Below are 15,090 nucleotides of genomic sequence, written 5' to 3' on the forward strand. Positions count from 1 at the left end.
TCTTTCATCCTTAGGTTATTGGTGAGGGCTGGGCTGTGGAAACCAAAAATTGTGATAATCTTCATCCATTTATCTTTAAAGCTATCATCACCTGGCCTTTATAGGATAAGAATTTGTTCAGGGCTATGAGAAGAGTTTGAAACATCTTAAGCTAGTGATTGAGTCAAGTGTCCACACAAGAGACCAGACATGGGCATCAGAAGGATCCTAACAAGGGGTTTTATAATGCGCCATATTACAGTTTTCCTTCTGATGTATTTGCACATACATCGAAGCAGAGCACAATTTCAATGTCACAAGTCAATACAAAAAGTGTCCATGTGATAACATCTTCCAGAGTGTATAGTATAAATGACATCTTTGATTTTAGTATGGACTAAAACTGTAAAAATTAATGTGAATAGGCAAGGAGGCAGATAGAAAAATTCTAGGAGGGCTTTTGCATCATGGCAATTTGTATCCTCAGGGATGTGATGGTAAAAAGCAACCAGCCAAGGCTCTGGATCTTTCTGTAATCGTTCAAGGTAGCAATTGCTTGTTTCCTTTGGATCTAGATAATAATCCAGTGACTGCTTCCCAATGCATATGCAATGTTTGTGATTGTCTCTGAAGGCCAGGTAATGGACACCACTAAGGAGAGGCAAATCTAGGATTGCTGAGCTGAACGGGGTAAACAGAGCAAGTTTCAGAACAAAGACAAGGCAAGAGAGACCAAAACACTGGTGTGCACTCGGGCGCATAACCCCAATTTGTAAACAACGGGTGTTCAGTGTCCTTTTATTCAAGACAAAGCCTCAAAACAAAGACCCTGAACATGTTGGTTCTGCCTGAGAAATACCCTGATTGTCTGGAAAATAAGCAAAGGTAAGAGTGTCTAAGATAAACCAGCCAGACATGCTCACACTGAGCATGTCAGAAAACCAAGGCTACATATTAGTCACTTGGGGCTTAAAGATTAGAAATGCTGAAGACCTGGATCCTATCCTCCACTGAACATTTCAGAGTGTAAAAAAGAGCAGTCCTGATGTATCTAACCCAAGGCCATTGTAGATAGATTTTCGGATACAAACAAAATGAAATTTAGGATGCTGTTAAAGGACTCATGGGTAAGTTCAGCTTACCAAGGAGCAAATAATTGATCTTTTGTCAACAATTTTTAAGATATAATAATTAAGATATAATTGTCTAAATTATAATGCATCTTCCATTTATAGGATAAACATTAAACTCACTCTTTGCATGATATCACCAGTTTGAGTTGGACTATTAGATTCCAAATCTTTTTTACTGATATAAATGCAAATCTCTCCGGTGTCTTTACCATTTTCAAATACCTGAAAAATAAAAACACATTGAAAAATTAAGATAAATATTCTCGCAGTTTTATATATATGTATGTATGCATATATTCAAACAGATATATAAAGAGAACCATATAAAGCAAAGAACACATATAAGTACTTGGCAATGGAAATCAAGAGTACTAAACAATAGTATAAGGAATATAAAGAAAGGCTCCTGTATCTTTCTTTGATTTTTACTGTCTTATCCGACCTAAATTCCTTATCATCTTAAAATAGAAGAAAATGTGGACATTGTAAGAAGACTCACTAACCGCAGTAGGTACTTAAATACAGCAAGTGTCAATGGATCAGCTCACAGCCAATTAACTAGCATATTTCATTTTCTTTTGAAAAGCATAAGCATTTCGAATGTTTGTGAGGGATAGTTTATTTATATACAAGATATACCCATGTTTAGCTCCACTGACAACAGTGAATTCAACCTGACAAAGATCATCTAATGGTATTATGAAAGTTATCCTTTTTTTCAAGATTTCTTTAAAATCCCTAATGATTTTTTTTAATTTTTGTTATAAAGGTGATGTATAGAGGGGTTACACTTATGTAAGTCAGGTGATGAGTACATTTCCTTTTGAACAGTGTTACCCCCTCCCTCATTCTTTCCATTTTTCCCCTTCCAATTTCCCTTTCCCCAAGTTGTATAATTCATTTCCAACATAGTGTCTAGTGGGTTTCAGTGTTATCCATTTTAAATGCATACATTCAACAAGTGGTTGCGACCAGAGACTATTGTATCACATTGTGCTCATTATGGAAAAAAAAATACTAGCAAACATTCTGATCCAAAGGATCCAAATAAACCAGGATCCAGAGAATGGCCCTTCCAAAATGAGCACCACCTTTCCTGGAGGGTCTGTACAGAGTTTGCCACTGACCAGGCAAGACAAGAAACAGGGAAGAGGGAAGTCTCGAGAATAATTTAAACCTTTGGGTTTGTTTGTTTCTTCCAAAGTTCTTTTCTTCCTGGTTTGATTATACCTACTACATTGAGGTAGCCATTTTATGTATTTCTAGTGCTTTTGTCCAGAAAAAAAGTAGTTTGGGAGAATAATTGATTTCATCAAATGAAAAAGACTGTCTTCTATCCTTTTGAGACTGTTCAAAATTTATGTAAGTATTTTTTAACCCTGTCTGGGAAATAATGTGTTGCTAAAGAACTCCCTCAGTCTTTTGTGGGGAGAGGGCTGAGGAAGTCTTGTCTGGACTTACTGCCATTTTTTTCTTTAATAGAAAGAGCCATCATTCCACCCAGTACTTTTCTTACGCCACTGATGGGTCACTAGAGTCACTTCAGCTCTCAGTCCGTTAATATTTCTTTCCCCGCAGTGCCTTGACCTGAGATTTTAAAAATACAATTCTGAGTAAAAAAAAATATTTCCTTAAACCCAACTGTTGCCTGAAAAATATGGGAAATACAGTGGGAAGGAAATCTGATTGTTCCTCAAATCTCTGGAAGATCCTAATCTGGAACAAAACTCTTCAGCAACTGAGAAATGTACCCATGAAAAGTCACAACTTCAGCAAGGTTAGTGTTGACAAAAGCTCAGTTTGTGTAACTTATGGACGTTCTTTGTTGAGACTTGCTAGCTATGGAGTCAGAGTGCAGCAAATTATATTCTAGAAAATAACAAGTGTGAGTGCTAACCTCTAAACTGAGAAAGCAGAGAGGACTTGGGTGCCAACTAATACATTCATTAGCTACCTGCTTTGTTCACTACTTCTATGTCCAGAAACATAGTGTAATTAAAAAAGAAAACCACTGCCTGTGACTTCAAAAAGCTCTCTAAGGACATAAATATCAGATATCTTAATAGTTAAGCAAGACTTTATAGGTGTTTAAGTGGAAGAAGGACATAAATATCAGATATTTTAATAGTTAAGCAAGACTTTATAGGTGTTTAAGTGGAAGAAGGCTACCCTCCACTCGTAATGCTTATATTGTACTTTAGCTGTTTCTACAAAAACTTTAAAATTCTAAACAGAAATTCTAAGGTCTGTCTTCCTTAAGGCAATAGCTCTGGCTTTAAGCTCACAGTAACATCCAATTAAAAATTCAAGTCCTGTGTGTATATTTGTGTCTCTCTTGCACAAGGAGTGTTTTATTTCTAAAGTCCAATGTTTGAACAAAGATATGTCTCTAAATAGAAACTTTCTATGACTGACTAGGCATAGGAAAATAATCTACCTTTTTCTCTTACTGCCTGATCATTGGCTAAGAAAAAACCAACCACCATGGTGGCTTTCTCAGTAGTTCTCTGCATGACCCACTTCCCTACAGCTTTAAAATTAAATTCTCACCCTTGGAGTAAGACGATACAAAAAGCTAGCTGAGGCTAGCCTTGAGGCCCAAGTAGTAAGAGAAAAACCACCTAGCAAATAATGGTTCAGATCCTCTTGCAAAATACAGCAGCTAATCACTACTGAAGAAATACCTGGAAAACAGGAATTTCTTTCTATATCTCTACTCATTCAAAGTACAAAGACTGAAGAAGTGTGCCACACATTTTTACTTCACATTAATATTGACTTTGCTTGAACAGGATTAAGTTAAATTGACACCGGTTGCTCAGTATTGTGTTGTAAATTAATCCATTCTTTCAACAAACATTTATTGAGTGCTTAGTGTGTGCCAAATACTGTCTGGGTCCCTAAAACATATTAGAGAAATAAAATTTCTTCTCTGGAGCTGATTAATCTATTTTGGGCTAGAAGAAGGATAATGAAAGAATGAACAGAGCAAATAAGGGGTGAGCATAGGAAGGGAAGTTGGATCTTGTGAGGCCTGAAATTCATACAGTTGTATGGGCCTTTCTTTTAACAAGACGAATACAAAACTATAAGTGCACAATTAGCCATTGCTTTAGAACAAAAAAAAACACAACTTGCATATATTAAAAAAAACCAAAAAACAAAAAATTTTTTTGTATGTAAAAATATTTTTTAATTAAGTCATAGAAATGTTTTCATTAAGAAACCACCCTAAGGTTCTTTTTCAATATTATATTGTCTTTGATTACATTTTCACATACATTAATTTCTATTACAAAAGCAAGATCATTGGATCTTTTCTCTAATATGGATCATTCCTTTTATTATTGATTCAAAAATGTGGGGATATTGTTGTTTGTTTCTTGCATTACTGGGGACTGAACTCAGAGTTCAGTGCACTAGCCCTTGAACCACATTCCCAGTCTTTTTGTTCATATTTTGATTTTGAGACAGAGCTTCATTAACTTTGCTCATGTTGGCCTCAAATTTGTAATCCTCTTACCTTACCTTCTGAATAGCTGAGATTACAAGTATGTGCCACTATGCTTAATAAGAAAAGTTTCTCTCTTTTTCACAATTTTCTCACATCACAAAAGTTGTTAGGATTGAACTCAAATTTACCAAAGCCTTGACAAGATTTCTTTAAACTATAAGCTACAAATCTGGAAGAATTTTCTACAAATTAGTTTTGTTAATTTCATATTATCTTTATCCTTCATCATCCATCTACATAGTTTCTGTTGGTAGGCACAAATAGAACACAGGAAGCAATACCCTATATGGTCAACAAGTAATCACCATCTTCTTTTTTTTGGGAGGGGGGTCCGGTCATGGGGCCTGAACTCTGGGCCTGGGCACTGTCCCTCAGCTCTTCAGCTCAAGGCTAGCGCTCTTCTACTGAGCCACAGCGCCCCTTTCCGGCTTTTTTCCTTTTGCTTATGTGGTGCTGAGGAATCGAACCCAGGGCCTCAGGCATGCAAGGCAAGCGCTCTACCACTGAGCCACCTTCCCAGCCCCAATCACCATCTTCTTGAAAGCTATTCCCACACCATGGCTATTTCGGCTGGATAACACAAAGAAGTGACTGCAAAGACCTAATTACATTTCACTGTGCCTAAACTAAATGTATCCCGATGTATCCCCAGCTTGGAACCTGTCTATTAAAGCCTGTCTATTAAAGTCTTGATCCCCAGAGTGATGCTATTAGGTGGTCATAGAATCTTTGAGAGAGGGGCCTAGTGGAGTTCTTAGGTCATGGAAGAAGTTCCCTTGAATGGGGTTTCTCTGCAATGCACCCCTGCTATGATAGGCTTCCTTGCCTCAGGGTCAAAATAATGAGGCAACTTGATCATGACATGGAACCTCCAAAACCATAAGCCAGAATAAGTCTCCTTCTGAGTTCATGTCTAAGATAGTTTGTTAAAGTAACTGAATACTGGTTAACAAACCCAAACTCAATTTTCCCTTACCCTTGACAATACTCACCACTGCATCAACACATCCTGGTGCAGCATAGATACTAAAGAGAAGAAAATGGACTGGAAAGAGATCATGGTCTTCACAATTACAATTATACTATGCTTACAAGTGTTTGTGTACCTATGCTACATTTGTAGCATGGCTAGGAGAAGGTTGGGTCCTCCCAATATTTTGGACATAAACAGGAAAGGAACCCTGAAGCTCAAGTTTCATTAGCTTCACAGTAAATGCAGCTCTAAGTAAGTACGAAGAAGGCAAGTGCTCTGTCAAGAAGAAAAAAATCTTGGGAAAAAGGGATGCAAACTTGGGCTCATGCAGTAGGATAGACAGGGTAATGATCATAGGAAAAGAGATCTCTAGGAAGAGAGCAAGTCAGGGAGAGAGCTGAGAGAAGAGCATGGCAGGCAGAGCCCTTGGAGTAAAGAAACTAGCCAGAAGTGTCTAATGTGTTCCAGGAACTGTTGAGAAGCTAGTGTACCTAAAGAGACAGAGAAGGAAAGCAGATATTCACAGAGGGACCAACACTGGCAGTAGAATGGGGAATCACTGGAGAGTTTGAGTTTAGATCAGAAAAGTTAAAGGACCAGAAGTGTGTGTGTGTGTGTGTGTGTGTGTGTGTGTGTGTGTGTGTGTTTCTCCCAGGGCTTGAACTCAGGGCCCAGGTACTATCTCCAAGCATTTTTGGCTCAAGGCTAGCATTCTACCTCTTGAGCTGCAGCTCCACTTCTGGTTCTTTTTGGTGGTTCATTGGAGATAAGAGTCTCACAGACTTTCCTGCTTGGGCTGGCTTTGAACTGTGATCCTCAGATCTCAGCCTCCTAGTAGCCAGGCCAAACATACATTTTTGAAATTTAAACTTATTTAGTATTTTAAAGTTGTTTAACACAGGGGTTTCGAGTCAACATGTCAGTTTATGAGTGGAATAATTTTCATCATTCCCACGATCCCATCCATCCCAATCTCACTCATCCCCTTGAGTTACCTACTTTCAATTTATTTCTGGATCCCCTTTCCTCCACGTAGTACTTGCTCTACATTATCTTTAAATAGTTGTACACAGGGGTTCCTATTCAACAAAGTACTTTATAAATACAATGTGTCTTGATTGATGGCAACCCCGTTCCTCATTCTCCCCCATCCCTCTCAACCTTATCCTTTCTCTTGAGGGTCATTACGCCTTCTGGGTTAATACTAGACCATAGGTCTAGTGTCTTGGAGAATGACATGTCCTTTTTGGTTTTGCCTTCCAAACTAATGTTATTTGCTCGCTTAGGAAATCAAATTTGTAGTGAGGCTAATATTACTGAAACATGGTCTCTGCATCCATGGATATAAAATAACCAGCATAAATACAATTATGTATACACAAATATTTGTAAAGACATAACTGTCTCAACAAAGTGAGAAAATACATTATTTACTGTGAATATTTCATAGTAACAGTGACCACAACTTTTATGAGGAAAGCTGACTTGGTTGGGAGGGGGGGATGTAGGCCAATACAGTTCTTTGATGAGTTTTCCTGGCATCCATCATTTATGACATCTATTTTGGGGCTATGTAAGGCCTTGTTAGGGACTATTATCTAACCTTTAATGCTATAAGTCTGGTTAAAAGCTAGCTGTGGGGAACAGCAGGTTTCCAAACTCCACAACCACTGAGCAGACCACCCAGGAAGCTCTCCAGTGCGTGAGCAGAAGGCCAAACGTGTAAGCTTCAGAATGCCTCCGAATGCAATGCTGTCAAGAGGCAATAATAGAAAAATGACACCGCAGTGTGCTGCCAACATTGGTAGGCTGTACAGTAACAGGATTTACTACTAGAGTCTGGTAAAAGGAATATGAAATGGCCTCGCAACATTATCTGGACTATGTCAGGCTGAAGCCAATGAAATATGTTGAAATAAAGTGAATTTACACAGTTTGGACTGGAATGCCCTAGAAGCTGGACTGGAATGCCCTAGAAGCAAACACTGGGAAAAGATCTGACCCAGGAAGTTGACTAGGGAGCACTAGGAGGAAACACTGGCAAGGAGGAAAGCAAAATGTGCAGAGATGGCCACATGTTCTGTCCTTCCAACGGAGGGGTAAGAGCTCCAAACCTGGAGATTTGTCCAGAACTGAAGCAAAGGAGCTGGGTCTTTGTATGATCTTCCACCCCTACAGTCGATGCAGGTTGCCCCTAGGGTATATTAGGTTGCCTAATCTTAGGAGATGAAACTCTTGATACCAAGGACAATTGTCCAAGAAGAGTATACCTGCAGCAGTTAAAGTACAGGCAGCTCAACAGGTGATCCAGCAGTACCATGCAGCATCCATCACAGACACAAAGTATATCAGCTTGTAAGACACTGTCACATACCCTAACTCATGCAACACAACTGAATAGCATGACAGATATTACAGGTGAATCTCTATAAGGTTAAGCGTCCTCCTTCTTCAGGCACAGCTCCTTATAAGGAGTCTTGAGAAACCAAGCTTTATACTGTTTTAAATTATTCAGGTCAAAGTTTACTCATGAATCTAGTATTAGAGACTCTTATATATGAAATCTATGTACAAATGACCATATAAGATGATGCTAAGTAAAATGAACCCCAAGATATGGACACAAGAGGTTTTTCTTTGTTGTTGTTGTTGTTTTTAATGTACTTTGTGATTCTTTTTGTTTCCTTTGTATGTTCTTCCCCCTGTCTATCCCCTGTTGTCACTGTATTTGATTTTGGTACCCTGCATCTTGTATATACATTTATCTAATTTGGGGAGGGGAAGGGGAATAACAAAATGCTGAAACAAGGTTACAGGCTGAAAAAAATGAGACTCACAAGACATGTTGAAAATGAACTTTACAACTTGGGGGAGGGGGAAGAGTGGGAGAGGTGGGGGAGAGAAGAGATAGTAGGAGAAAAACAAAGGAGGGGGTAACAATGTTCAACAAGAAATGTACTCTTGCTGGGCGCCGGTGGCTCAAACCTATAATCCTAGCTACTCAGGAGGCTGAGATCTGAGCATTGGGGTTCAAAGCCAGCCAGGGCAAGAAAGTCCACAAGATTCTTATCTCCAATAAACTACTAGAAAACCAGAAGTGGTGCTGTGGCTCAAGTGGTAGAGCATTAGACTTGAGCTAAAGAGCTGAGGGACATGTCCAGGCCTAGAGTTCAAACCCTATAACCTACAAAAACAAAAACAAAAAAACCAACAGCAACAAGAAATGTACTCATTGCCTTACTGATGTAACTGTAATGCCTCTATTCAATAAAATAAATTTTTTAAAAAAGAAATTTGATATGGAAAAATTAAGCATAGAAATAGATTCTATAACAAGAGCTTTTACCTCAAAGCAAAAAAAAACACCAAAAAGAATATTAAAATACATTATGCAAGAAGTAAATTAGCCTTGAAAAAAATTCAGAATTTAAAGTCACCTTGAAGATAGAAAACCAGCACTAATTAATTAATGTAATATGGTCATTAATTTACAAAAAGTACTGCAACTGCTACTTTTTCTATTTTTATAAACTTCCACAGTAATTTTAGGAAGGTACACACTACTTTTTCTCAAATGTATAACATAGTATAAATCAAACAATAAACATGTCTAAACTTAATTTTCAATTAAAGTGATAAACAGAGAAAATATAGGACCCAGTCAACAAAAAGATAATAATGAAATAGTATGTTTATACTACATAGAGGAAAAAGTCAGCAGACAATGTGGCACATTCCTCTACCCCAGCATGTAGGAGCCAGGGGCAGGAGAACATTCAGATTATAGTGAGCTTCATTACACAAGAGACCTTGTGAAAAGGAATGAAGGAAGGAAGAAGCAAAGAAGAAAGGAGGAGGGAAAGAAGGAAGGAAGGAAGGAAAAGGAAAGGAAAAAGGAAGGAAGGAGGGAGGGAGAGAAGGAAGGAGGGAAGGAAGGAAGAGAAGAGGACAGGAGGAGGAAAAATGCCACTGTACATTGTAGCAGTGTAATCTGTAGCACTGTAGCACTATTTAGAATCATGGAAACTTGGTGGCTATCTATAGTTAAAAGATTTTTAATCATTGAGTCCTGGAGACTTTGACCTCAAAATTGCTTTCCTACTAATAATATTCCTAATAGGGTTTACTCCTTAAAATACTGCAGATGTAGGAAAGAAAATGAGAGTTACATTATTAGGGTTTGAACTTTTAAGGCTGTGGTTTGCAATCTCAACTCTCTGCAATTCCTGAGAAGAAGGTCTGAGAAAGATCTGGTGAGTAGGTCATCAAGGGATAATGGGAGCACAAATCTGATTAGGGATTCCACTGGAGCAGCCACCACCAGATTTTCAAACAAGGTGGATCCTACTTTTATAAATTGTATATAGTATATTCCAAGTTAGAATTTTGGTCTAAGAAAAAAAATGTGAGCCATCTTACCTTGTACTGTATTTGATTCCGGTGCCCTGCATCTTGTATATACATTTTTCTAATTTGGGGAGGGGAAGGGAAATAACAAAATGCTGAAACAAGGACACAGGTTTACCCATTATAGCAATGAGATGTACAAGACACTATGTTGAAAATGAACTTTACAACTTTGGGGGGGTGGCAGGAAGGATTTTGGGAGGTGGGGAGGCAAGGGATAGTAGGGGAAACACAAAAGAGGGGGTAACAATGCTTGATAGGAAATGGACTCATTACCTTACTCATGAAACTGTAACCCTTCTATACAGCATCTTTACAATAAAATATATATTTAATAAAAGACTTAATGGCATGTGCTTTCCTATGTACAAGTTTTGAAGGGTGATAATAAGAGCCTGTGGTACCTGAACTGAGAGGTGTGACAGTGGGGGCCTAAGAGGTGTAAGGTGGTGGGGTTCACATTTACTTCAGGAGTGGTCCTGCATCCCTTTGTTTAAGCGTCTATGATCATACTTCCTTGTGTTATTGTCATATTTTAAAGGGCTCTTCACCCATGTAAGATTTCTAAAATATGACATGTAGCTCTGCAAAAATATTCTCTTTATCCAATTACAACTCCCACCAACCTGAATGTATAAAAATATTCACAATTATGTATATGAGAATGACAAGGCAAATTTGCTTAAATCTCCTGTCATAAGCCAGGTAATTTTAATATGCCCTTTATTGGAACATTTTCAAGAGAAATAGAACAAAAATTTCACTTGATTACATTAATTTAGTGTTTGAGATTATATTAACTTTGTATTTAAATATGACATGGGTTCCATTAGCTGAGTATAATGTATTATATGTAAGAGATTAGTTAATAATGTGCGCAACCTATTTCTTTTAATAGAAAGCAGGGGGGCTTTTGATGCAAAAAACATTATAGTAAAGATGTTCCCAAATTCTGCTTTGCCAAAAGAAATAAACATAGGACTAAACCAGACCAAATAGGACCAAATTATGGGACCTCAACTTCCCACCTTTGGAGCTCATACTTTTACCCTTGATTGAAGTATATGCTTTAATGCTCTTCTGTTCTATTTTATATCAAATATGCCTATAAGCATTATTTTTCTTCATATGAATGGGTGCTTTTAAGTAACTTATGTCCAAATTCACTACTGATAGCCCTATTAGCTGCATCTTTAAATGGTTAAAAGCAGAATATTTTTATCCTAAAATTTAATCCACTTTTAAATTGCACATTATCCTCAAGCTGTAAGTAGAACGTAGACTGAAATGCATTTCTTCATCTGCACTGGCTACAAGGGCTGCAGGCATTTATATTCAAATGGAGAATTTCTGCTTGAAAGTCTTCATGGTGAGGCAGACTAACATAGACGTCAGTGGGTAATTCCTGGGACAGGAACATATGTGGGTAGGGCATCTCAGCAACTTGAGCATATCAAACACTCTGTGAAAAAGCTAATTGAGAGGTAAAAACAAATTAACTTCTATGGAGAAGGACAGTCTCCCTGAGAGAGAGAGTACGCCTGCAACAGTAAGGTTCAGTGGTTACATTTAGTCCGAGGAACTGCTGGGATGGTAATACAGCTCTGGCCCGCGGACTTTCCCCGCTGACTGCCCACCTGGCAATTCTCTGGGCACCTTCGAGGATGTCAGGACTGCACGGGGAAAGCCTGTCTCATTACAGCAAGCACTGCATGGGAGCTAATGCCCAGACCAATTGCTCTTCCCTGATTTTGGTTCAGACGCTGTTTCTCTCTTCAGCAGACCTGGGAAAGAAGATTGTACTTTCCTGCACACAGAGATTTACACCTGGCTGCAGACACCGATCAGGAACGAACGAGAGCACTGGGAGGGAAGAAAAATGGGTGAGAGGTTTCATTGCCCACTGCTAATTAGCTAGCCCTGAGACGCTGAAAGGCATCAATAGAGTCTCAGTTTCCTTACCCTTTAGAATGGGCAGTCCAATATTTGCCTACTATGGTAAAATCAACATACTAAAAAATGGTTATTTCTAGCACATTTTGCCAAACCTTCAATGAGCCTTCTTGAAATCACAGTAGCCTTGAACATTCTGCTGTTCTCAAAACAATTTCCCTTCCAGAGAAAGTAAGGTTAGAATGTTATTGGAGAATATTCTAATTTTTCCTATTGTTCATTCAAATAACAGGTGACCCAGAGCAGCTCAAGTGTTGTAAATACATATTTGGGGAAAATAGGATCTTAAGGAAAATAAACACCTTATTTCTAATTGATATTGGGAATAAGATGCACACAGAATAACTTTTTTAAATCACCCAAAAATAACTCACCATAGTTCTATGAGTAATTGGCCTTATTTATCCCTTCTTGGAATTTAATTATTTTCTGGAGATCTAAATAAACTTGTTACTGATACAAATGAATGGTCTGGTAACCATAAACTTTTATAAATGACCACAAAATATACTGAAAATCTCACATTGCATTTATGTCCTTGATAAAAGCATATTTAACTATTCAAAGTTCAGAAAAGGCCGGAATAGATAGAAGTCAGCATCTTTTCTGCCGTCAACCAAATTAGCCAATTTCTAAATATAAAGAAGCCTATAAAGGTAAAATGATGAGTGTCATAAAGTAAAAAAAAAAGTATAGTTAAAAACTAAGTAAAAAGCATAATAGTTTTTGTCTTATACTGTGCCATGTTGTTCTAGTTCTGTGACAACAATCATGGCCTTGGACTCAGAAGAAAAATCCTGCATCTCTATGGCTCTCTTGATTTCTTGTGATTTACTTTCTCATTCTAAATAGTCACTTTCAGATCTAATTCTAGAGAGATCTTTCTCTGTCCCCTGCCTTGCTCCTACTCCTAAATTTCTAGGCACTATGAAACTGGTTCTTCCTCTACAGGCAGCATGGAACAACCAAGAGTATCACTGACCAATTGTGCATGAAAAATGCTAATTCCGGTGAAAGCACAATCCCCCACCCATCTTCTGCTTAGTCCTCAGGCTTTCTCCCACCTACTCATACATCACACACTCCCGCTCGTCAATTCTGTCACAACTGCCCATCTTACTACTGGGTTTTCCACCCACCATCTCCTACAGATTTGTGAATCCCCTTTTCTATCAGAGCTTTCTTTCCTGTTCTCCGAGGGAAACACCAACATTTCTGACATCTCCATGGGAATGAAGAGGAGGAGGAGGTGGAGGAGGAGTTTCAGGGAAAGAACAGAAGTACGAAGACAGAACTCACTGAGCCATAGCTGTAGCAGATGTTCTCAAAGTGGCTGGGGGAGGTGGGCAGCAACAGAGGCTAGAGAGCAAGAGGTTTGAAATGGTAAGAAATTGCTCCACAAATGTGTTGCCTGAAAGACTTCAAATATTACGATGCATAATGCAATCATTGAAGGTAAAAAAATAGTTTAAAAATTACCTTTATCTAGAGGCTGATAGGAGGTGGTGGCAAGAAAATCTACCATAATATTAAAAACGTAATTTTAAATGCACACTGGATTTTGGTTATATAGGTCATGAGTTTGTGTGAAATGATGTAAAGAAGTATGTAGCAACAAGACTGCTGATAACAACTTTTACCTAAAATTCTTCAAACATTGTTATGCTTTTTAAACAAAGAACTTTTAGGCATGTTAGACCTCCCTGACTTGTTTTATAACTATCTGGCTTAGAAATTCCATCCATGAAAACTTCCTATTTGCTCTTAAGTTTCCTCTGAAAATGTATCTTGAAAAGGAAATATTCAAAATACTAAACACAAAATATAAAAATTGTTTACTTTGTAGCTATTGTTCAAAGGGGGAAACTCTTCCTTTCCATATTTTAGGATGATTTCACAAATAATCTTTCCAACTTTATAAATTCTAGCTATTTGAGAAACTGGGATGAAGATAATTGACAGACCCAGGTAGGAAACTTCATGTGACTTTTACCTCTAATTAACCACCAAAAAAGCTTGAAGTGGAGCTGTGGCTCAAGTAGTAGAGTGCTAGCCTTGTGCAAAAAAGCTCAGAGACAGCACCCAGACCCTGTATTCAAGCCACAAAAATGGCACAAATATAATTCTGGGTTTTTTGTTGTTGTTTGTGAATGTGTGCATGTGTGTGCACTCACGAATGTGTGCACATGTGCACATTCAGAGGTACTATGGCATGAACTCAGAGCCTTGTATTTACTACTTGAGCAACACCTCCACTTCATACACTTTTAAATTTAACCTGCAATATGAAATTTTTTCCTCAGATATACTTAATTCTAGACCAGGGGTAAAATTTTTCTATGCAGGGCCAAATAGTATTTTGGGATTTTCAAGTTATAAAATCTCTGCCTTGAGCATTCCATCATACTGTGACAAAACTTCATTTAGAAAAAAACAGCAGATGTGATGCATGGTCTGACCTAAACAATTAACAAAACATGAATAACTCAAGTTCTTATTTATACCACTCATTAGTTTTGTTATATAGATACTGTAAGTATGGTTAAGCTTGAGTTAATTAAAAAATGAACTTGGGAAGAAAGGCAAAGTAGCACACCATTATATAGTATTTTATTACCCAAACACAGTAAGCATTAATTTCTTCAAGAAAATAGTCAATAATAGTAAAATGTATTAAAGCAATCAGTAAGTGAAGAACATTTATTAACTTTGTATTTAATGTAACTTAGTTGTAACAATTGTGTATGATTTTGATATTGGCCATCTGTACCAATTGGGTTACAAAATCCCTAAACATTTAACAGTCACTGCGTTGCTAGTTAGCCTTAGCATATTAAACCAATTAATTCAAAATAACTAGAAATCGGGGTACAGGTTTAAACATCTTCAGATGATTCTAATATTTATCCAAAATTAAAGCCATTGCCCTAAGGTCTAAGATGGGTCTCATGTCCAAATTTCTTATAATTTGGAAAAAGATATTCTCTAAGAAAAACTAGATCTTTCTAAGAGAAAACTGAGAATACAGGTAGTAGAAGCAAGCATTACTGAGTACTTCACGGGGAAAAATTCATAACGCAGCAGAATACATAGGATAGACAGAGATGGAACTCTGGAAACAGGATTAGAAT

General features: G+C 37.7%; 1 pseudogene; it reads right to left on the reverse strand.

The window, feature by feature from the left end:
- Positions 1 to 15,090, reverse strand: part of LOC105988058 — a 131,068-nt pseudogene that overhangs the window by 95,079 nt on the left and 20,899 nt on the right.

This window comes from Dipodomys ordii, unplaced genomic scaffold, assembly GCF_000151885.1.
Source record: "Dipodomys ordii isolate 6190 unplaced genomic scaffold, Dord_2.0 Scaffold46, whole genome shotgun sequence".
NCBI classification, from domain to species: Eukaryota; Metazoa; Chordata; class Mammalia; order Rodentia; family Heteromyidae; genus Dipodomys; species Dipodomys ordii.